At 42.2% G+C, this 23,145-nt stretch overlaps 1 protein-coding gene across 2 annotated transcripts in view; it reads left to right on the top strand.

The window, feature by feature from the left end:
* Positions 1 to 20,700: 20,700 nt before the first annotated feature.
* LOC110531249 (cyclic AMP-dependent transcription factor ATF-7) overlaps positions 20,701 to 23,145 on the top strand; it is a 47,636-nt gene continuing 45,191 nt past the window's right edge. For both annotated transcript variants that reach the window (XM_036988804.2, XM_036988803.2), the window contains exon 1: positions 20,701 to 21,163. The gene's annotated coding sequence lies outside the window, so the exon portion shown is untranslated. The remainder of the gene's footprint in view (positions 21,164 to 23,145) is intronic.

Genomic DNA, 23,145 nt, shown 5'->3' with positions numbered 1-23,145 from the left:
ACATCATGCAACTTCCTTCTTCCTTTTGCCTTGACCAAATCGATCATTAACTGATCATATTATTTAATGTGCTACTTTTGAGTCAGACAAGGAATATGGTAAATGCTTACTCTATATTCTAGCCAGCTGTTTCCTGCTAGAACCCTTTTGCAGCATCATGAGTTAAATGATTGTGATGGTTATGCCTGCATGGCCTATGGTCTGGGCTTTACAAGAATGAATGAATGACTTTATTTTGAGCTGCTGTGTACTCAGAGCTTCTCGGTAATGGCGCACTTACAACCAGTACAATTTATACAAGTTCACCGCTCTTTTTAAAAATATCTAGAACCTTAATTAATTAAAGGGTTCTTTGCCTTTCCCCATGGGAGAACCCTTTAAAGAACCCGTTTAGGTTCCATGTAAAACCCTTTCCACAGAGGGTTCTACATGGAACCCAAAAGGGTTCTACCTGAAACCCAAAATGGTTTCAAAGATTGCAGCTTCACGATATTTGAATTAGTGAAGTTGACATCATGCAACAGACTTGTGCATTGTAATTTAAATATGTGCTTTAGGATTGTATCGTAAGTCACAAACGTTACTTTTGTCAAGTCAAATTGGTCCATTGGGTAGAACCCCAGAGCTAGCTACAGTCTGTTGAAATGACCTCCACAGGGAAGTTTGAGAAAAAACCTAACTCCAAAATGACAAAGGTCATTTGAAATATAACATATTTTCACCATCCTTCTTCCTTGTTGCAGTGAATGACACCTGACTAAGTTCATTTCAGAGATGGTGCCAGATCATTTCCTTGTATGCACTGCAGCATTTTATGTTCTTTGTGTAATGGTAAGAGGAAATACCGAGGGAATATTTCACCTGTGACGACCGTGTGTTCCGTGATAACCCATCTGATTATCAGGGTTTGTGTCTGGTAAGGGGATGGACCATTCACTTTTCTCAAACAATGATACTACAATATGTTTCAGAACACAAGATATAGTTTTGTTTTACCTGGCTGATTACTGCAGTTATTTTTTTCAGTCACTTTGGTGAATTTTCAGAACTCTATGCACAAACATTAAAAATATCATCAAAATAGCCACTTTTAGCCTCTACACCTTAGGCAGTATTGCTTCCATGGCCTATCCTGCCATATGGGGGACAAAATATATTTGGTTTCTTGCACCGATGCAAGCCAACACAGTGATTTCAAGAATCAATGTACAGTTGAAGTCGGAAGTTTACATACACTTTGGAGGTTGGAGTCATTAAAACTCATTTTTCAACCACTCCACAATTGACTTGTTGACAAACTATAGTTTTGGAAAGTCGTTTCAGACGTCTACTTTGTGCATGACACAAGTCATTTTTCCAACTGTTGTTTACAGACAGATTATTTAACTTATAATTCACTGTATCACAATTCCAGTGGGTCAGAAGTTTACATACACTTAGTTGACTGTGATTTAAACAGCTTGGAAAATTCCAGAAAATGATGTCATGGCTTTAGAAGCTTCTGATAGGCTAATTGACATTATTTGATTCAATTGGAGGTGTACCTGTGGATGTATTTCAAGGCCTACCTTCAAACTCAGTGCCTCTTTGGTGCAAAAAGTGCAAATCAATCCCAGAATAACAGCAAAGGACCTTGTTAGGATGCTGGAGTAAACAGGTATAAAAGTATCTATACCCAGAGTAAAAACGAGTCCTATATCGACATAACCTGAAAGGCCGCTCAGCAAGGAAGAAGCCACTGCTCCAAAACCGCCATAAAAAGCCAGACTATGATTTGCAACTGCACATGGGGACAAAGATCGTACTTTTGGAGAAATGTCCTCTGGTATGATGAAACAAAAATAGAATTGTTTGGCCATAATAACCATCGTTATGTTTGGAGGAAAAAGGGGGAGGCTTGCAAGCTGAAGAACTTCATCCCAACCGTGAAGGACAGGGGTGGCAGCATCATGTTGTGCGGGTGCTTTGCTGCAGGAGGGACTGGTGCACTTCACAGAATAGATGGCGTCATGAGGAAGGACAAATATATGGATGTATTGAAGCAACATCTCAGGACATCAGTCAGGAAGTTAAAGCTTGGTCGCAAATGGGTCTTCCAAATGGACAATGACCCCACGCATTCTTCCAACGTTGTGGCAAAACGGCTTAAGGACAACAAAGTCAAGGTATTGGAGTGGCCATCACAAAGCCCTGACCTCAATCCCATAGAACATTTGTGGGCAGAACTGAAAAAGCTTGTGCGAGCAAGGAGGCCTACAAACCTGACTCGGTTACACCAGCTCTAATTGAGTGTATGTAAACTTCTGACCCACTGGGAATGTGATGAAAGAAATAAAAGCTGAAATAAATAATTATCTGTACTATTATTCTGACATTTCACATTCTTAAAATAAAGTGGTGATCCTAACTGACCTGAAGACAGGGAATTGGACAGGGTCTGGACAGAAATATTATGACAGTACATAGTCTTTTGGTCCAGACAGCATCAGATACATGGTCTACACCTACTGAGACAGAGGGGGCGCTGTTTCACTGTCCAGACTGCATCAGATACATGGTTGATACATACTGAGACAGAGGGGGCGCTGTTTCACTGTCCAGACTGCATCAGATACATGGTCTATACATACTGAGACAGAGGGGGCGCTGTTTCACTGTCAGACTGCATCAGATACATGGTCTATACATACTGAGACAGAGGGGGCGCTGTTTCACTGTCCAGACAGCATCAGATACATGGTCTACACCTACTGAGACAGAGAGGCACTGTTTCGCTTGCTTAGATGCTTTATCTGAGATTGATGTGTATTTCTGTCGGCGCACGTCGTGGTCAAATAAATGATCAATATTTTATTAGAACATGGAAAAAAGTGTGGTAGCATGGGCCAGGCCCCCAAATAGCCTCCAATAACAGCGGATCTGGCAACATCATGGCCTTGTAGAGAAACTGCTCTGTTCACGACCACAAGGCCCTTCAGTGGGCAGCCTGCAGCGGGTGGTGAAGACAGCCCAGCCGTGCTCCCACCCATACAGGACATGTCCTCAAAGCGGTGCTTGAGGAAGACCTGGAACATCATCAAGGTCCCCACACAGCCCAGCCATGGATTGATCACTCCCTTACCGTTGGGCAGATGTATCGGAGCATCGGGTCTAAGACCACCTGGCTCATAGACAGTTTCTATCTGCGCTGCCCAGCCAGCCACAAGCCATCAGAAGCTGGTACAGAGACTGCTCTCAACCAACTCTATAAGGCCATAAGCAAAGAAGAAAATGCTCACCCAGAAGCGGCGCTCCTAGTGGCCGGGGACTTTAATGCAGGCAAACTTAAATCAGTTTTGCAACATTTTTCCCAGCATGTCACATGTGCAACCAGGAGAAAAAAAATCCTAAACCACCTTTACTCCACACACAGAGATGCATACAAAGCTCTCCCCCGCCCTCCATTTGGCAAATCTGACCATAATTCCATCCTCCTGACTCCTGTTTACCTGCAAAAACTAAAGCAGGAAGTACCAGTGACTCGCTCAATATGGAAGTGGTCAAATGACGCGGATGCTACACTACAGGACTGTTTTGCTAGCACAGACTGGAATATGTTCCTGGATTCATCCAATGGCATTGAGGAATACACCACCTCAGTCATCGGCTTCATCAATAAGTGCATCGATGACATCATCCCCACAGTAACTGTACGTACATGTCTCAACCAGAAGCCATGGATTACAGGCAACATCCACATCGAGCTAAACTCTAGAGCTGCTACTTTCAAGGAACGGGAGAATAATCCGGATGCTTATAAGGAATCCTGCTATGCCCTCAGACGAACCATCAAACAAGCAAAGAGTCAATACAGGATTAAGACTGAATCCTACTACACCAGCTCTGACGTTCATCGGATGTGGCAGGGCTTGAAAACTATTACGGACTACAAAGGGAAACCCAGACACGAGCTGCCCAGTGCCGAGAGCCTACCAGACGAGCTAAATGCCTTTTATGCTCGCTTCGAAGCAAGCAACACTGAAGCATGCGCGAGAGCACCAGCTGTTCTGGATGACTGTGTGATAATGCTCTCGGTAGCCGATGTGAACAAAATCTTTAAACAGGTCAACATTCACAAAGCCGCTGAGCCAGACGGATTACCAGGATGTGTATCAAAGCATGCGCGGACCAACTGGCAAATGTTTTCACTGACATTTTCAACGTCTCCCTGACCGAGTCTGTAATACCTACATGTTTCAAGCAGACCACCATAGTCCCTGGGCCCAAGGAAGAAAAGGTAACCTGCCTAAATGATTACCGCCCCGTGGCACTCATGTCCGTAGCCATGAAGGCTGAAGGCTCACATCAACAGCATCCTCCCAGACACCCTAGACCCACGCCAATTTGCATGCAGCGCCACAGATACACAGATGACGCAATCTCAATCGCACTCCACACTGCCCTTTCTCACCTGGACAACAGGAACACCTATGTGAGAATGCTGTTCATTGACTACAGATCAGTGTTCAACACCATAGTGCCCACGAAGCTCATCACTAAGCTAAGGACTCTGGGACTAAACACCTCCCTCTGCAACTCGATCCTGGACTTACTGACGGGACGCCCCCAGGTGGTAAGAGTAGGCAACAACACATCGGAAACGCTGATCCTTAACACTGGGGCCCCTCAGGGGTGTGTACTTAGTCCCCTCCTGTGTTCCTTGTTCACCCACGACTGCGTGGCCAAACACGACTCCAACACCATCATTATGTTTGACACAACAGTGGTAGGCCTGATCACCGACAACGATGAGATGGCCTATAGGGAGGAGGTCAGAGAACTGGCAGTGTGGTGCAAGGACAACAACCTCTCCCTCAACGTGATCAAGACAAAGGAGCTGATTGTGGACTACAGGAAAAGGCGGGCCGAACAGGCCCCCATTAACATCGACAGGGCTGTAGTGGAGCGGGTCGAGAGCTTCAAGTTCCTTGGCGTCCACATCACCAATGAACTATCATGGTCCAAACATACCAAGACAGTTGTGAAGAGGGCACAACAAAACCTTTTCCCCCTCAGGAGACTGAAAAGATTTATCATGGGTCCCCAGATCTTCAAAAGGTTCTACAGCTGTACCACCGAGAGCATCCTGAACGGTTGCATCACCGCCTGATATGGCACCTGCTCAGCATCTGACCGTAAGGCGCTACAGAGGGTAGTCCGAACGGCCCTGTACATTGCTGGCGCCAAGCTTCCTGCCATCCAGGACCTATATAATAGGCGGTGTCAGAGGAAAGCCCATAAAATTGTCAGAGACTCAAGTCACTCAAGTTATAGACTGTTTTCTCTGCTACCGCACGGCAAGCGGTACTGGAGTGTCAAGTCCAGGACCAAAAGGCTCCTCAACAGCTTCTACCCCAAAGCCACAAGACTGCTGAACAGTTCATAAAATCGCCACCAGACATTTTACATTGACCCCCCCCCCCCCCTTTTGTGCACTGCTGCTACTCGCTGTTTGTTACCTATGCATAGTAATTTCGCCCCCACCTACATATTACCTCAACTAGCCTGTACCCCCGCACACTGACTCGGTACCGGTGTCCCCTGTATATATCCTCCACACTGACTCGGTACCGGTGTTCCCTGTATATATCCTCCACACTGACTCGGTACCGGTGTCCCCTGTATATATCCTCCACACTGACTCGGTACCGGTGTCCCCTGTATATATCCTCCACACTGACTCGGTACCGGTGTCCCCTGTATATAGCCTCCACACTGACTCGGTACCGGTGTCCCCTGTATATAGCCTCCACACTGACTCGGTACCGGTGTCCCCTGTATATAGCCTCCACACTGACTCGGTACCGGTGTCCCCTGTATATATCCTCCACACTGACTCGGTACCGGTGTCCCCTGTATATATCCTCCACACTGACTCGGTACCGGTGTCCCCTGTATATATCCTCCACACTGACTCGGTACCGGTGTCCCCTGTATATAGCCTCCACACTGACTCGGTACCGGTGTCCCCTGTATATAGCCTCCACACTGACTCGGTACCGGTGTCCCCTGTATATAGCCTCCACACTGACTCGGTACCGGTGTCCCCTGTATATAGCCTCCACACTGACTCGGTACCGGTGTCCCCTGTATATATCCTCCACACTGACTCGGTACCGGTGTCCCCTGTATATAGCCTCCACACTGACTCGGTACCGGTGTCCCCTGTATATAGCCTCCACACTGACTCGGTACCGGTGTCCCCTGTATATAGCCTCCACACTGACTCGGTACCGGTGTCCCCTGTATATAGCCTCCACACTGACTCGGTACCGGTGTCCCCTGTATATAGCCTCCACACTGACTCGGTACCGGTGTCCCCTGTATATAGCCTCCACACTGACTCGGTACCGGTGTCCCCTGTATATAGCCTCCACACTGACTCGGTACCGGTGTCCCCTGTATATAGCCTCCACACTGACTCGGTACCGGTGTCCCCTGTATATAGCCTCCACACTGACTCGGTACCGGTGTCCCCTGTATATATCCTCCACACTGACTCGGTACCGGTGTCCCCTGTATATAGCCTCCACACTGACTCGGTACCGGTGTCCCCTGTATATAGCCTCCACACTGACTCGGTACCGGTGTCCCCTGTATATAGCCTCCACACTGACTCGGTACCGGTGTCCCCTGTATATAGCCTCCACACTGACTCGGTACCGGTGTCCCCTGTATATAGCCTCCACACTGACTCGGTACCGGTGTCCCCTGTATATAGCCTCCACACTGACTCGGTACCGGTGTCCCCTGTATATAGCCTCCACACTGACTCGGTACCGGTGTCCCCTGTATATAGCCTCCACACTGACTCGGTACCGGTGTCCCCTGTATATAGCCTCCACACTGACTCGGTACCGGTGTCCCCTGTATATAGCCTCCACACTGACTCGGTACCGGTGTCCCCTGTATATAGCCTCCACACTGACTCGGTACCGGTGTCCCCTGTATATAGCCTCCACACTGACTCGGTACCGGTGTCCCCTGTATATAGCCTCCACACTGACTCGGTACCGGTGTCCCCTGTATATAGCCTCCACACTGACTCGGTACCGGTGTCCCCTGTATATAGCCTCCACACTGACTCGGCACCGGTGTCCCCTGTATATAGCCTCCACACTGACTCGGCACCGGTGTCCCCTGTATATAGCCTCCACACTGACTCGGCACCGGTGTCCCCTGTATATAGCCTCCACACTGACTCGGCACCGGTGTCCCCTGTATATAGCCTCATTATTGTTATTCTTATTGAGTTATTTTGTATTATTACTTTTTATTTGATTCTACTTGGTAAATATTTTCTAATTATTGAACTGCACTGTTGGTTAAGGGCTTGTAAGTAAAGCATTTCACAGTAAAGTCTACACTTGTTGTATTCGGCGCATGTGACAAATAAAGTTTGATTTGATTTAACCAAACTGCTCAACACCGATAAGTACTTAAACTTTGCAATATACAGATTTGGTTATCTACATAGTTTGATAACTGTTGATCACTAAAATTCTATATTTTTAAAACACGAATGAATCAACTGACATCAATTTACGTTGGAAGGTAAAACCAAATGATGTATGGATGTGGCTGTAAATACTACATCATCGTCCATCAGCCAGTGTGCTTCAACAGGACAAAGTAGAAAGACTGCCATGTGCTACCATTATAGTGTAGTGTAAAATGCACTGCTCAAATACAGGTTGTATATAACAATTTATAAACTGGGTGGTTCGAGCCCTGAATGCTGATTGGCTGACATACTATGGTATATCAGACCCGTATTCCACTTACTTTGGTAACCAGTTTATAATAACAATAAGGCACCTCCGGGGGTTGTGGTATATGGCCAATATACCACGGCTAAGGGCTGTATCCAGGCACTCTGCGTCACGCCTAAGAACATCCCTAAGCTGTGGTATATTGGCCATATACCACAACCCCTTGTGCCTTATTAATTAATATTCCACTCGTCTGAATTTAATTTAGACACAGTAAGCCGATTGAATTTTGGCAAGCAGAGAGACGTGATACTGTACAGTTGACAAGTCACATAGAAAATTTTATCATTTACAATGTTGCATGGGGCAGAAATGGAATACACACATTGTGCTAGCTAGACCAATATGTTTGTACAGTATACTGTCTTTAAAATACTTCAATTTCTGATTATTTGTTATGAATTTAAGACGGGGGCCTTACAAGTGCTATCCGTTTTGAGTTTTGTACTAAGAACTTTGAAAATACATCACTTGCATGTGAAAAATGTGCCAGTGTTTGAAAGACAGTGAATCTAATTTTCTGATAAACTCTTCACCTTTCTTCTTGCACAACAAGGAAATGTACCAAGGTTATACAATGGGGAAGTTTATATCTTTGAAAGAAAATGAATGGAGAAGGCATGTAATGAATAACCAGCAAGCAAATACTACAGAGATACAGTATGGGGCCACCTGTTTGTCAAACAGCTCATTCCAAAATCATTGGTATTAATATGGAGTTGTTCCACCCTTTGCTGCTGTAACAGCCTCCACTCTTCTGGGAAGGCTTTCCACTAGATGTTGGAACATTGTTGCGGGGACTTGCTTCCGTTCAGCCACAAGAGCATTAGTGAGATTGTGCACTGGTTTTGGGCGATTAGGCCTGGCTCACAGTCAACTTTCCAAATCATCCCAAAGGTGTTCGATGGGAATGAGGTCAGGGCTCTGTGCAGGCCAGTCAAGTTGTTCTACACCGATCTTGACAAACCTCTATGGACCTCATGTTGTGCACGGGGGCATTGTCATGCTGAAACAGGAATGAGCCTTCCCCAAACTGTTGTCACAAAGTTGGAAGCACAGAATCGCCAGTCCAACGGCGACAAGCTTTACGCCACTCCAGCCGACGCATTGAGCATGGTGATCTTAGGCTTTTGTGTTGCTGCTCGGCCATGGAAACCTATTTCATAAAGCTCCTGACGAACAGTTATTGCGCTGACGTTGCTTCCAGAGGCAGTTTGGAACTCGGTATTGAGTGTTGCAACTGTGGACTGACAATTTTTACACGCTTCAGCACTCGGGGTCCCATTTTGTATGACAAGGTGAAGTTGAATCTGGTAAAGAAAAGAGCCCACCTTGCTTGGCTCGGGTTCAGTCGCATCGCTGTCCGCATGTACTCCAGGTTCCAATGGTCGGTTCCGAAGAGAAACGGGTCCGTGGAGCCCTCCAGCCAGTGTCTCCAGTCTTCTAATGCTAACTTCACCACCAGGAGCTCCCGGTTGCCAACATCATAGTTCCTTTCTACAGGATACAGCTTTTTACAAAATACAATCAAGGCACGGCATTGGATAGGGAGAGCTCTGCAGTGCTGATTTATGACATCTGAATGTGCATCAGAGGGCAACAAGATCATATTGTACAGCAATTTCATCAGGTAACATGAATACAAAGCAAGCGAGAGCTGGTTAAAATAGGATTTGAGGCCAAAGGTCTGTGTAACCAATAGAGAGTCAGAGTCCCGAGTGTGGGAATATAAACATAGTCTGTCCCACGGTTGGGTAAAGAAAGTTTGTAGTCTACAAAGTAAGCAGGAGTCATGAGGCAAATAGCAAAATAGTCAAATGCACAAGAAAAAAATTACATATATAATGACTTGGGGTTAGCCATTGTAAGTTCAGAGTCACTCGTCCCAACAGTCGGGAGAAAGGGGTGAGTGTGGTGGGGTACCTGTACCAGACAGGGGGAGACAGGCCAGGGCAGACGGTGAACAGAGAGGGGGGAGTGTGGTGGGGTACCTGTACCAGACAGGGGGAGACAGGCCAGGGCAGACGGTGAACAGAGAGGGGGGAGTGTGGTGGGGTACCTGTACCAGACAGGGGGAGACAGGCCAGGGCAGACGGTGAACAGAGAGGGGGGAGTGTGGTGGGGTACCTGTACCAGACAGGGGGAGACAGGCCAGGGCAGACGGTGAACAGAGAGGGGGGAGTGTGGTGGGGTATCTGTACCAGACAGGGGGAGACAGGCCAGGGCAGACGGTGAACAGAGAGAGGGGAGTGTGGTGGGGTACCTGTACCAGACAGGGGGAGACAGGCCAGGGCAGACGGTGAACAGATCGCCAGGTGGAATCCAAGCAGCAGTGCAGCAGGCAACAGGAGTAGGTGTCACACCCACTTAGCTGTTGTGAAAGCAGCAGCTACACTTCCTGGGGTCCACACAAAACATGAAACATAGCATGATACAGGACACTAATAGACATTAACAGCTCACAAGGACAGAACTATATACATGTAAACATGGTCTACATATCAATGCATACACATAAACTATCTAGGTCCAATAGGGGAGAGGTGTTGTGCCGTGAGGTGTTGCTTTATCTGTTTTTTGATCCACGTTTGCTGTTTATTTGATCATTGAGTTCCATGCAATAATGGCTCTATATAATACTGCACGCTTTCTTGTATTTCTACTGGATTTGGGGACTGTGAATAGACCCCTGGTGGCATGTCTGGTGGGGTAAGCGTGTGTGTCAGAGCTGTGTGTAAGTTGACTATGCAAACCATTTTGAATTTTCAACACAGGGGGCATAATAGCCTCCACACGGCCCTGAGATCCACACACAATGGTAAAGTCATTTAACCTGTCGTTTTGAGCTCCACCGTCTGCAATCCCTGTTCTGTTCGCCACACATAACCCACTCAGTATTTTAAAAACCATACATTCTTAAAAACACTTAACAAGCCTAGGCCAACGAAAGAGGACATAGACATAACATTGAACATTTATACGTAACATTTAAAACACGTTCCAGTCGCTAGCTGCAGTGAAAAGAGGAGCGACCCAGGGATGTGTGTGCTTTGGGGATCTTTAACAGACTGTGACTGGCAGAACGAGTGTTGTATGTGGAGGATGAGGGCTGCAGTAGATATCTCAGATAAGGGGGAGTGTGACTCTTTTCCTTTCCTGCTAAGCAAAGTACTTAAGTAAAAATACTTTACAGTTCTACTAAAGTCATTTTTTTGTGGAATCTTCATTTGACTATTTATGTTTGACTACATTTACTTCACTACATTCCTTAAGAAAATATTGTACTTTTTACTCCATACATTGTCTTTGACACACAAAAGTACTCATTACATTTTGAATGCTTAGCAGGAAAGGAAAATAGTCAAATTCACACACTTATCACTCCCCCCTATCTGAGATATCTACTGCAGCCGTCATCCTCCACATACAACACCTGTTCTGCCGTTCACATTCTTTTAAAGGTCCCCAAAGCGCACACATCCCTGGGTCGCTCCTCTTTTCAGTTCTCTGCAGCTAGCGACTGGAACGTGTTTTTAAATGTTACCTATAAATGTGCTGTGTTGCCACCATGCTGTGTTGTCATGTGTTGCTGCCTTGTTATGTTGTTGTCTTAGGTCTCTCTTTGTGTAGTGTTGTGTCTCTCTTGTTGTGATGTGTGTTTTGTCTTATATTTATATTGTATTTAATAATACAAATAAATTAATCCCATGCCCACGTCCCCACAGTAGGCCTTTTGCCTTTTGGTAGGCCATCATTGTAAATGAGAATTTGTTCTTAACTGACTTGCCTAGTTGAAAAAGGTTTAATAAAATAAATGTCATCCATACTGCCTCTGATCTGGAGGATTCACCAAACACACATGCATTGTTTGTAAATTATGTCTGAATGTTGGAGTTTGCCCATGGCTTTCCAAAAATGTAAAAACAACGAGAAAATGGTACCATCTGGTTTTCTTAATTTAAGGAATTTTAAATTATTTATACTTTTACTTTTGATACTTAAGTACATTTAAAATCAAAATACTTTTAGAATTTTACTCAAATAGTATTTTACTGGGTGACTTTTACTTGAGTAATTTTATTTTATCTTTATTTTTACTCAAGTATGAAAATGTGGTACTTTTTCCACCACTGATAAAAACACAAAATTCAATGTCAGAGTAGATTCCTGTGTAGATGCTGTGGGTGTAGCCCAGTCACATGTTTTAGCAGCAAATAAAATTACTTTACCATCTCTGTGTTTTTCAAGCTTGCATTGCACAGTGTTACTGCATTCTTTTAAACTGTGGACCCCCCAAAAATATCGACATAACAATGCAACTTGAATTTTATGTCAAGCTATGGGAATATTTCATCACAATCATTAAAATGTATGATAATTGTTATCTTATCTGCTATAGTGGTCAGCTAGAGTGGAAAACAGCTAACCGATTACGCTAGCTATCGGTTAGCTGGCTGCTGCCGAGGCCGGGACATTTAGTTTACCAGGCTTGTGTTTGGGTTAACTACTGAAAATATGTTTAAGAATTTAGCTAGATAGCTATAGCTTAGCTATGTTATTTATTTATCGCTGGCTTAGTTAATGTAAGTAAGTTAGCTAACTAGTTTGACACTAAGTATTAGTCAGCATTAATGTTAGCTTCTACTATTTATACTACTAGTCGACGGATAAACGGGCTCGCAAGTCGTTTTCTTGCAAGGTTTAACCTAACAAGGTAGCTATCTAGTTTAGTTTCTACTTTTTTCCTCATGATGCACAGGTAAAGCTTGAAAAACGTTTGACAGGTTAGGTATTATGCTAGCTGTCTTGTATAGTAGTAGCTTTTCAGTTGGTGTGGACGGGGTATCAACACAGAAAGGTTCCAAGGGTTGTTATCGTTTTGATGCGCAGTATGTCAATGTCAGTCAACATTACATTTACATATTGACCAGAGGGGGGATTGCACTCCCCTTTGATGCATAAAAGCCTACAAATTATTTTGCTTCAATATAATGTAGTTCTAGTTAAGTCTCAGAAATCCCAGAACGATAATTGGGATGGGCTCATTGTAATGGCTGGAATGGAATACACAGAATGGAGTCAAACATGTGGATTCCATCTGTTTGATTTGTTTAATACCGTTCAATATATTCCATTCCAGCCATTACAATGAGCCAGTCCTCCGATATATCATCCCACCAGCCTCCTCCGGCTGGAACGTTGGTACATTCTGGAAGGCAACCCGTCTAAACGGCCAGATGCCCATCTCTCGCCTGGTGGCCCGGGGCCTGGGGGCGGAGCAACAGGAGTGTCTGGAGCTGCTGTGCAGGGCGGCAGGGAGGTTTGTGTTGTGTTGTGTTGCAGCCTGACTTGTGTTTTTTCTTATCACCCATCTACACCCATAATGGGCTCCCTAGCGGCACAGCATCTCAGTGTTTGAGGCCTCACTACAGACCCCCTGGTTCGAATCCAGGCTGAAATATAAAATGTACATAAGTATTCACACCCCTGAGTCAATACTTTGTAGAAGTGATTACAGCTGTGAGTCTTTCTGGGTAAGTCTCCAAGAGCATTCCACACATTAAAATTCTTCAAGCTCTTTCAAGTTGGTTGTTGATCATTGCTAGACAACCATTTTCAGGTCTTGCCATAGATTTTTGAAGTAGATTTAAATTAAAACTGTAACTCAGCCACTAAGGAACATTCACTGTCTTCTTGGTAAGCAACTCCAGTGTCGATTTGGTCTTTTGTTTTAGGTTATTGTCCTGCTGAAAGGTGAATTCATCTCCCAGTGTCTGGTGGAGAGCAGACTGAAGCAGGTTTTCCTCTAGGATTTTGCCTGTGCTTAGCTCTATTCCGTAAATGTTTTTATCCTGAAAAACTCCCTTGTCCTTAACGATTACAAGCATACCCATAACATGATGCAGCCACCAATATGCTTGAAAATATGAAGAGTGGTACTCACTATTGTGTTGTGTTGTATTTGCCCCAAACATAACACTTTGTATTCCGGACAAAATGTGAATTGCTTGGCCACATTTCTTGCAGTATTATTTTAGTGCCTTATTGCATGTTTTGGAATATGTTTTATTCTATACAGTCTTCCTCCTTTTTTACTATGTCAATTAGGTTAGTATTGTGGAGTAACTACAATGTTGTTGATCAATCCTCAGTTTTATCCTATCACAGCCATTCAACTCCGTAACTGTTTTAAGGTCACCATTGGCCTCAAGGTGAAATCCCTGTGCAGTTTCCTTCCACTCCAGCAACTGAGTTAGGAAGGACGCCTGTATCTTTGTAGTGACTCTGTCTATTGATACACCATCCAAAGCATAATTAATAACTTCACCATGCTCAAAGGGATATGCAATGTCTGCTTTTAACATTTTTACCCATCTACCATTAGTATCCCTTCTTTGAGAGGCATTGGAAAACGTCCCTGGCCTTTGTGGTTGATTCTGTGTTTGAAATTCATTGCTCGACTGAGGGACCTTACAGATCAAATCAAATCAAATTGATTTGTTACATACACATGGTTAGCAGATGTTAATGCAAGTGTAGCGAAATGCTTGTGCTTCTAGTTCCGACAATGCAGTAATAACCAACGAATAATCTAACCTAACAATTCCAAAACTACTACCGTATACACACAAGTGTAAAGGGATAAAGAATATGTACATAAATATATATGAATGAGTGATGGTACAGAACGGCATAGGCAAGATGCAGTAGATGGTATCGAGTACAGTATATACATATGAGATGAGTAATGTAGGGTATGTAAACAAAGTGGCATAGTTTAAAGTGGCTAGTGATACATGTATTACATAAAGATGCAGTAGATGATATAGAGTACAGTATATACATATACATATGAGATGAGTAATGTAGGGTATGTAAACATTATATTAAGTAGCATTGTTTAAAGTGGCTAGTGATATATTTTATATCAATTACCATCAATTCCCATTATTAAAGTGGCTGGAGTTGAGTCAGTGTGTTGGCAGCAGCCACTCAATGTTAGTGGTGGCTGTTTAACAGTCTGATGGCCTTGAGATAGAAGCTGTTTTTCAGTCTCTCGGTCCCAGCTTTGATGCACCTGTACTGACCTCGCCTTCTGGATGATAGCGGGGTGAACAGGCAGTGGCTCAGGTGGTTGTTGTCCTTGATGATCTTTATGGCCTTCCTGTGACATTGGGTGGTGTAGGTGTCCTGGAGGGCAGGTAGTTTGCCCCTGGTGATGCGTTGTGCAGACCTCACTGCCCTCTGGAGAGCCTTACGGTTGTGGGCGGAGCAGTTGCCGTACCAGGCGATGACACAGCCCGACAGGATGCTCTCGATTGTGCATTTGTAGAAGTTTGTGAGTGCTTTTGGTGACAAGACAAATTTCTTCAGCTTCCTGAGGTTGAAGAGGCGCTGCTGCGCCTTCTTCACGATGCTGTCTGTGTGGGTGGACCAATTCAGTTTGTCCGTGATGTGTACACCGAGGAATTTAAAACCTACTACTCTCTCCACTACTGTCCCATCGATGTGGATAGGGGGGTGCTCCCTTTGCTGTTTCCTGAAGTCCACAATCATCTCCTTTGTTTTGTTGACGTTGAGTGTGAGGTTATTTTCCTGACACCACACTCCGAAGGCCCTCACCTCCTCCCTGTAGGCCGATAATTGTATGTGTGGGGTACAGAGATGAGGTAGTCATTAAACACTATTATTATCACACAGTCCATTCAACTTATGTGATTATGTGATTTTTTTTTATTCCTGAACTTATTTAGGCTTGCCATAACAAAGGTTTTGAATATTTATTGACTCAACACAAAAATCTTGAAAAACATAATTCCACTTTGACACTATGGGGTTTTGTTTGTAGGCCAGTGACAATAAATCAAAATGTAATGCATTTTAAATTCAGGCCGTAACACAACAAAATGTGGAAAAAGTCAACGGGTGTGAATACTTTCGGAAGACATGGTATGTGTCTGTTTTACAAAATCATCTGTATATACCACTTCCTGTCAAGTTTCATAAGTGTGAAAATGTTGATTTGGTATTTATGTGAGCTATACATGTTATTGAATGCAAATGGTACAGTTTACTCTCTTATTTTAGTTGAAGTATGCTGATATACAACCAGCTAATTAAGAATAAATAGATATTTTGGTTTCCACAAAGACTAGGTCAACTTTAATTATTATATATTTTTTTACATCAGTATTTTCAATGGTGCTTATTTGCAAAGAAAAAGCCATATCTCAGACTGGGCAATAAAAATATTAAGATGGGGAAAAGAACACAGACACTGGACAGAGATATGGCTTTTTCTTTTCAACTCTGCCTAGAAGGCCAGCATCCCGGAGTTGCCTCTTCACTGTTGACATTGAGACTGGTGTTTTGGGGGGTACTATTTAATGAAGCTGCCAGTTGAGGACGTGTGAGGCGTCTGTTTCTCAAACTAGACACTCTAATGTACTTGTCCTCTTGCTCAGTTGTGCACAGGGGCCTCCCATTCCTCTTTCTATTCTGGTTAGAGACACTGTTGCACTGTTCTGTGAAGGGAGTAGTACACAGAGTTGTACGAGATCTTCAGTTTCTTGGCAATTTCTTGCATAGAATAGCCTTCATTTCTCAGAACATGAATAGACTGACGAGTTTCAGAAGAAAGGTCTTTCTTTCTGTCCATTTTGAGCCTGTAATCAAACCCACAAACGCTGATGCTCCAGATACACAACTAGTCCTAAAGAAGGACAGTTATTTTGCTTTAATCAGGACAACAGTTTGCAGCTGTTCTAACATAATTGCAAAAGGGTTTTCTAATGATCAATTAGCCTTTTAAAATGATAAACTTGAATTAGCTAACGCAACGTGCCATTGGAACACAGGAGTGATGGTTGCTGATAATGGGCCTCTGTATGCCTATGTAGATTTGCTATTAAAAATCTGCCGTTTTCCAGCTACACTAGTCATTTACAACATGAACAATGTCTACGCTGTATTTCTGATCAATTTAATGTTATTTTAATGGATCAAAAATGTGCTTTTCTTTAAAAAACAAGGACATTCCTAAGAGACCCCTAACTTTTGAACGGTAGTGTATATAACAGTGATAGTTCATTTGTTTGTCTCTTAACAATGTCAACCTACAAAGGCTGTGTTCATACAGGCTGCCCAAATGATCTTTTTTTCCCCCAATTATTGGCAAAAGAGCTAATCTGATTGGTCTTGGTCAAAAGACCAATTGGAGGGGAAAAAAGAAAAAAAAAGAAAACACCTTTCCTTATATTATACACTGGATTCCCCCCTTTTTTTGGTGTTCGGTAGCGGCAGTCTACGCCCCTTCGTCGGTAATTTGTCAACATTACTACTCCCAGTAGTAGTGGGAACTAAGGACGGGATACTTGAATTAAGTGTTTGTCCTTCAACGAGCGACGACTTGTTTTCAGTTGAGAAATACTGCACCAAACATCTTAGTTAGATGCCAATTGCGTGACTAAAGCCCCTCAAAATTAAAGTTGCAATATGCACAAAACGCTCCGCCATTTCTTGGTTGCTGAAATTCTAATATTTCAGGGTATTTGACAAAACAAGCAATGTATAGTGTAGGGAATTATTGTACCATCTAAAGTGCTGTGATTTTTTTTTTTCAATAACCAAAAATATTGTATTTTCAGCTGTTTTGAAACTTGTGTACAAAACCGAAAGTAAAAGACGAAAAACTAAACTTAAAAACAGGAAGCATAGAAGCTTCTTAGACTTGCTTTCAATGAGAATGACAGATCTATAACTCACATTTCAGCTAGCCCAAAAAGTTACATATAACAGCTTTAATTACAGAGTTCTGGATTTATTTTAGATTAATTCAGACTATTTTGAGAAAGTGCATTGCTATGTTGTTGCTACGGCGTCTCGTGTGACAAACAATAATATTACCGTTTTTTAAGTGATTTTCTTTTAAGGGAGTATGCGATGCAAAAAACATTTGCTTCGCCTTGCTGAGTTCTCATAGGAGCAAACTGAAGCTAGTATGCGGGCACCTTGAGACGCTATGTAGTTTCATCTCATGCAATTTTGTAATTGTCCAGAAGGGGTCTCTAGCCTTCAACACACAAATCAGTCTTTGCTTCAATAGCAGGAGAGACTGTTTTGGATAGATCTATGTATAGTCAATCAAGTGAAAAATAGGTAAATAATCCTCAGTAATGTTTTGTTATTAAAAAATATCAAGACAAATAAATATTTGGTTTAACAAAGTCTTAAGAAGTACATACTGAACTCACAAAATGAGTTTATACGTTTTCTGTCTAAATAACACCCTATTTACAGAAGAATACAGTGTACTCTTGTTTATTTATTGACCCTTAATTTATCTGGTAAGATGACTGATAACATATTCTCTCATACAGCAACGACGCAAGGCAATGCAATGTACCCTTCACTGGCACAGGACATTGGATCTCCTTAGACCAGAGGGAAGAGGGCCCCCTACTGGACCTCCAACACCACTTCCAGCAGCATCTGGTCTCCCATTCATGGATGCGGGCACCAGTACTGACCCTACTTAGATTCAGCAGTGGGATGCAGGGTAGTATGCATCTGGCTGTGAATAATGTACAGATAGGTCTTGTTTGCCATTGTTGGTGTAGCACTACTGAAGACTGACAGTTCATATATTTGACTGTTTATCTTAGTGTTTACAGTTGCTGCCACTCTAATATTTAACTTAATTGTCACAGTGTGAAAACAAAGCTATTTGGACAATTTTAAAATCCCCTTTGTCTTCATTGGCTGCTTCCCCCTTGTTTACATGTCATCAGGTTCAAACGTACCACTCGATAATAATCCTTTGTTGAGTTACTAGTAGGTATTTTTTTTGTTGACATTTCCAATGCTATATTTTAGCTCCATGTCTCAACACAGACAGGACGTTAGTTTCCCAGCGAGAGTAAACAAAGGGGGAGAATTTCAGGAAGGAAAGTAAAGCAACAAAGAAAAAAGGCCCCCTGTCAGCTCTCTCTCACATTACTTCCTTAACTGGATCATACAGTAGTTTATACACTCCATCTGTTCAATGTCTGGATTTTCTTGACTTAAAATCAGTTATATTGTACATTTCCAATCCTACTGTACATTATTATTGTAGCCTACTATAGTGTACATTTTTCAATCCTTCAATATATCAGGATTTTTACTCGTATCAGGCTTGGAAATGTTAAATGGATGAAAACAATGTAATGAAAAATGTTAGGACAAAATTATGTTAATTTTTTTATGAGAGCATTGTAGCTGCCCTCATCAGAGATGGTCTATAATGTCGTAACGAGTTTTAAATGTGACATTTATAACTATGACAGAAGATTGTACAAAGTTAACCACCCTCATCAAACCTAACAACAGTGCTCATCCATACATAGAAATATAATAAGCATTCTAGTTCTGGATTCATTTTAGTTCTAGAATCATTCTAGTTCTGTGGCTCCACATGCCCAGGGTTGGAGGCAGGCCAGGCCAGCGGTGGTTATGCAAGACATAACATTAAGGACTGAATGAATAATTAAAGACAGTCTGTTTTCCAAATGGCACCCGTTTCCCTTTAAAGTGCACTTTTGTGTCCTTTTCTTTTTACCATGGCCCGTAGTTTTATTTGTTCACAGGCTCCTAGCTTAGTCAGGATGCAGAATATGGGAACAACAGTTGGCTAACAAAGCAAATGGGTAGAGAATTTGACCTAGGCAATAATGATGAGCAACACACACTGCTGGTTGTTTCTAAAAAAGAGGGAATCGTACAGTGTACTGACTAACCAGTTTTTTATTTTGCATCTTGAATTTTATATACCTGCTTCATGTGAAAGGTTCTGAATTAAGAATTTAAAACCCAGCCATTTTTTTACAGTGACCAGCTTCTATTAATAATAATAATACATAATAATAATAACAGTATTATATTTTTAAAGTGCACAAGGTAGAAAACAAAACACATCAAACCATTACCTACTAATACATTATATAGACTTTAACCATATTCTATTTTATTATTATCTAGCTTTTACTTTAGATTTATTACAAACAACATTTTACACTTTGCATTTTCTTCTCCAGAAACAGACAGTATATATCTTTTTTACATTTAACTAGGCAAGTCAGTTAAGAACAAAATTCTTATTTACAATGATGCCCTACACCGGCCAAAACCGGACGACGCTGGGCCAATTGTGTGCCGTCGATTGGGACTCCCAAACACGGCCGGTTGTGATACAGCCTGGAATTGAACCAGGGTGTCTGTAGTGACGCCTCTAGCACTGAGTTGCAGTGCCTTTCACCGCTGCTCCACTCGGGTGCCCCATGTATATCTAGTTAGTATTAGAAGGAGAGAGACAAAACTCATGTATTTCATCACCACATCCCAGAGACTGGTTAGTAAGGTAACCAAAACAACCACAAATGCAAGGTGCCTTTTTTGTTTGATTTGAAAGCTGTCAGAGGTTATGAGTATGAGCAATGTATGAAATCAGTATTGTGTTCACTGTCAGAAATATATAGTAGACTTACAGTATGACACTCAAGGTACAGTACGAGTCAACATTTTTGACACACCTACTCATTCAAGGGCTTTTATTTATTTGACTATGTTCTACATTATAGAACAATAGTGAAGACATACAATCTATGAAATAAAACATATGGAATTATGTCCAGACTTTGACTGGTACTGTATATAAAATAAATTGTGGCCCTTGGGAAAAATGTTTATACCATTTGTATGTATCACCTACTACATCTCAAAATAATGAAGGTAGGCGTACGTAAAAATAATAATAATATGCTTACTGTATTTCTAATGTAAACTGCAGCGCCTTTTTTAATGAGATAGTACAGAGTTTCTAAACCCAGAGGCGCGATATCGCGAAACTTCTGGGAACGCCTGCGAAACAGACCAATCAGACCTGGTCGTGGTTTAGGGTTTGAGAAGTGAAAAATTATGCCTTAGTTGTTCATTTTCTCGAACTCTAAAGGCACAACATAGATTCAAGCGACTGTCTTAAGTAGTTGAACATGGCATTACTCCAACCTCGTAAAAGTGACAAACTGCACGTTTTATTTTCGTCAAAAACAACTTTATAATGAAGGAGTACCTTTGAGTTGACGGGTTACCAATGCGCAGTTTGGCGAGAGAGATTTTGCGCATGAGCTTAGCTAGCCAACGCCACCGTGCGTTATCGGGGAATTCTATTGGAGAAGCAGTTTCTGCCCATCTTTATAATGTACTGTCTTTGTTATGAGTTTATGAAGACTCTGACGTAGGTAGAACCTCGCGATGATTCAGGGAGGAGGGGAGTGTCAAATTCCAAAAGAGAAGAGAGGGAGAGGAGCGCAAAGGTGAGTTTTGTAAACAGTATATTATTGTCAAAATGTACAATCCATATGTAATTCCGTTGAAAATGTGACATAAGTATTGAAAGTCGTTTAGAGTTGGTGTGTTCGTTTCTAATGTTGTCGGACATGAAATCAGAGTGGCCAATAAGTTGACAAAACTGTTGTGGTCTGTCTTCTCGCTCGCATTCGAGTGCCAGCCTACCTACTTCAGCTTGCTCTAAGCTAACAAGTTGGTTAGCAGTTAGCAAAATAAAATGTCAACTAATAATTTATCAGCACTGCACGGTTGTATGACATGCTCCTGTTGTCATGCATGAAGTTCGTTGTTGTTGAGGTTTTAGTACTGCACATTGCTTTTCCCTGACCGTGGTAGCGGCCTGTTCAAAGTTGGCACTGGGGAAACATGTAGTTTATGATATCTCCCATATTTTGAGTGGAATCGTTATGAACCAATCACATTCTTCTGTCAGAAGTGATTGACAGTTTACTGAGCGATAGGGTAACGAGTGGGTGCTGATTAACATGTCTGTACCCAATAATTGAAAAGAAAAGGCGGTCCCGTGCGGGAAAAGGTACGGCTTGTGTGCAAAAAGGGTACTCCGGTCTCAGCTACCATGCTAAAACGCTAATTTGGCTAGACAGCTAATTTAACCAGTGTCTGAAGGTTTAAACTTTTAGCAAAAGTAATCGCTTCTTAAAAATACAAGTTCATACCTTTTTAACTAACTAGACGTTTTCTTAATCACAATCATAAGAAATCCATACACCATGTGCTTCTAGCTGAAATAATAACCTGCAGTATGTTACAGTACACCAATGCAACACAATAGCTACTTGATGATAATATATATATATATATATTTTTTTTCCCGAGGTGATTCAAATTCCTCAACATACTCTCCTACATTCTATTGCCAGTTGGGACTTTAACGTCAGCCATATATTTATAACACGATTCTTAAATGCAGTAAGTAACATTGATGGCTTGATCACAAGATTAAACTGTTGAAGGTAATATATTTCTTAAACGCTGTTGAATATGCCGTTAATACGTGGTGCTACGCTAGTAAATAACATTGACACCAATAAATATGGTTATAATGTGCAACTGTTACTTTGACATCTCATCCTCTTAAGACAATGAGAATATTTATATAGTAATACTAATCGATTAATATTTACACATATTAATAATATCTATTTCTATGCCATCATGGACGCTATTTCACAGTTGACTGCTATCATTTGCTGTCATTACCTTGTGTGGTTTTGTGATGCCTACATTCACAAGTATTTGTTTGGTCGTCTACTAAGTTAGTAAAGATATCAAATCTTATTTGTCACATGCGTCAAATACGACAGGTGTAGTAGACCTTACAGTGAAAAGTGTTAAAGTATTTACTAAAAATAAACAGAAGAAAAAAAGCTGTCAATAAAAGCAGGTATCTGTAGTGTTGTAATGTGAGCTGGTGAATGTCCTTCTATGCATCTCCAAGCCTATAGCTTTCATCACCAAGATTATGTTTGGCTGGGGGGAAAATCTCATCTTTACATGGGAATTTAGGTCATTAGGTTCTGATTTAAGATCAATTCTGCCCGAACAGGCAGCCACAAAGCACATCCCACCAAATATGTGATCTCTGGTTAAAGATTGAGCTTGGACGTTTGTTTGAATAACTCATGCCCATCCCTAATTGTGTTAGTAGTTTAATTCCTAAACGCTATGTAAAATTGTATACGTTATACTTTTCTGTATTGGATTTATACTTGAATATTGATCTATGGAAGTGTGAAGGGGAATAAGAGACAACACTACATGACAGGTGGGTTTCATGCTCTAGGGTTTGTACACCGCTTTTAATGCTTTGTTTCACCATTGCTCCGATTCACCATTGTTTTCAATTGCTCCATTTGGATTCCACACTACGATTTAATGTTCTTTCAATCCAGTCTACTCTATACCAGATACAGGGTATTAAATCAAC

This window comes from Oncorhynchus mykiss, chromosome 9, assembly GCF_057628025.1.
Source record: "Oncorhynchus mykiss isolate SJ-2025 chromosome 9, ASM5762802v1, whole genome shotgun sequence".
Lineage (NCBI taxonomy): Eukaryota > Metazoa > Chordata > Actinopteri > Salmoniformes > Salmonidae > Oncorhynchus > Oncorhynchus mykiss.
Note: the sequence above shows the minus strand (reverse complement) of the source record. Positions and strands in the feature narration are given on the sequence as shown.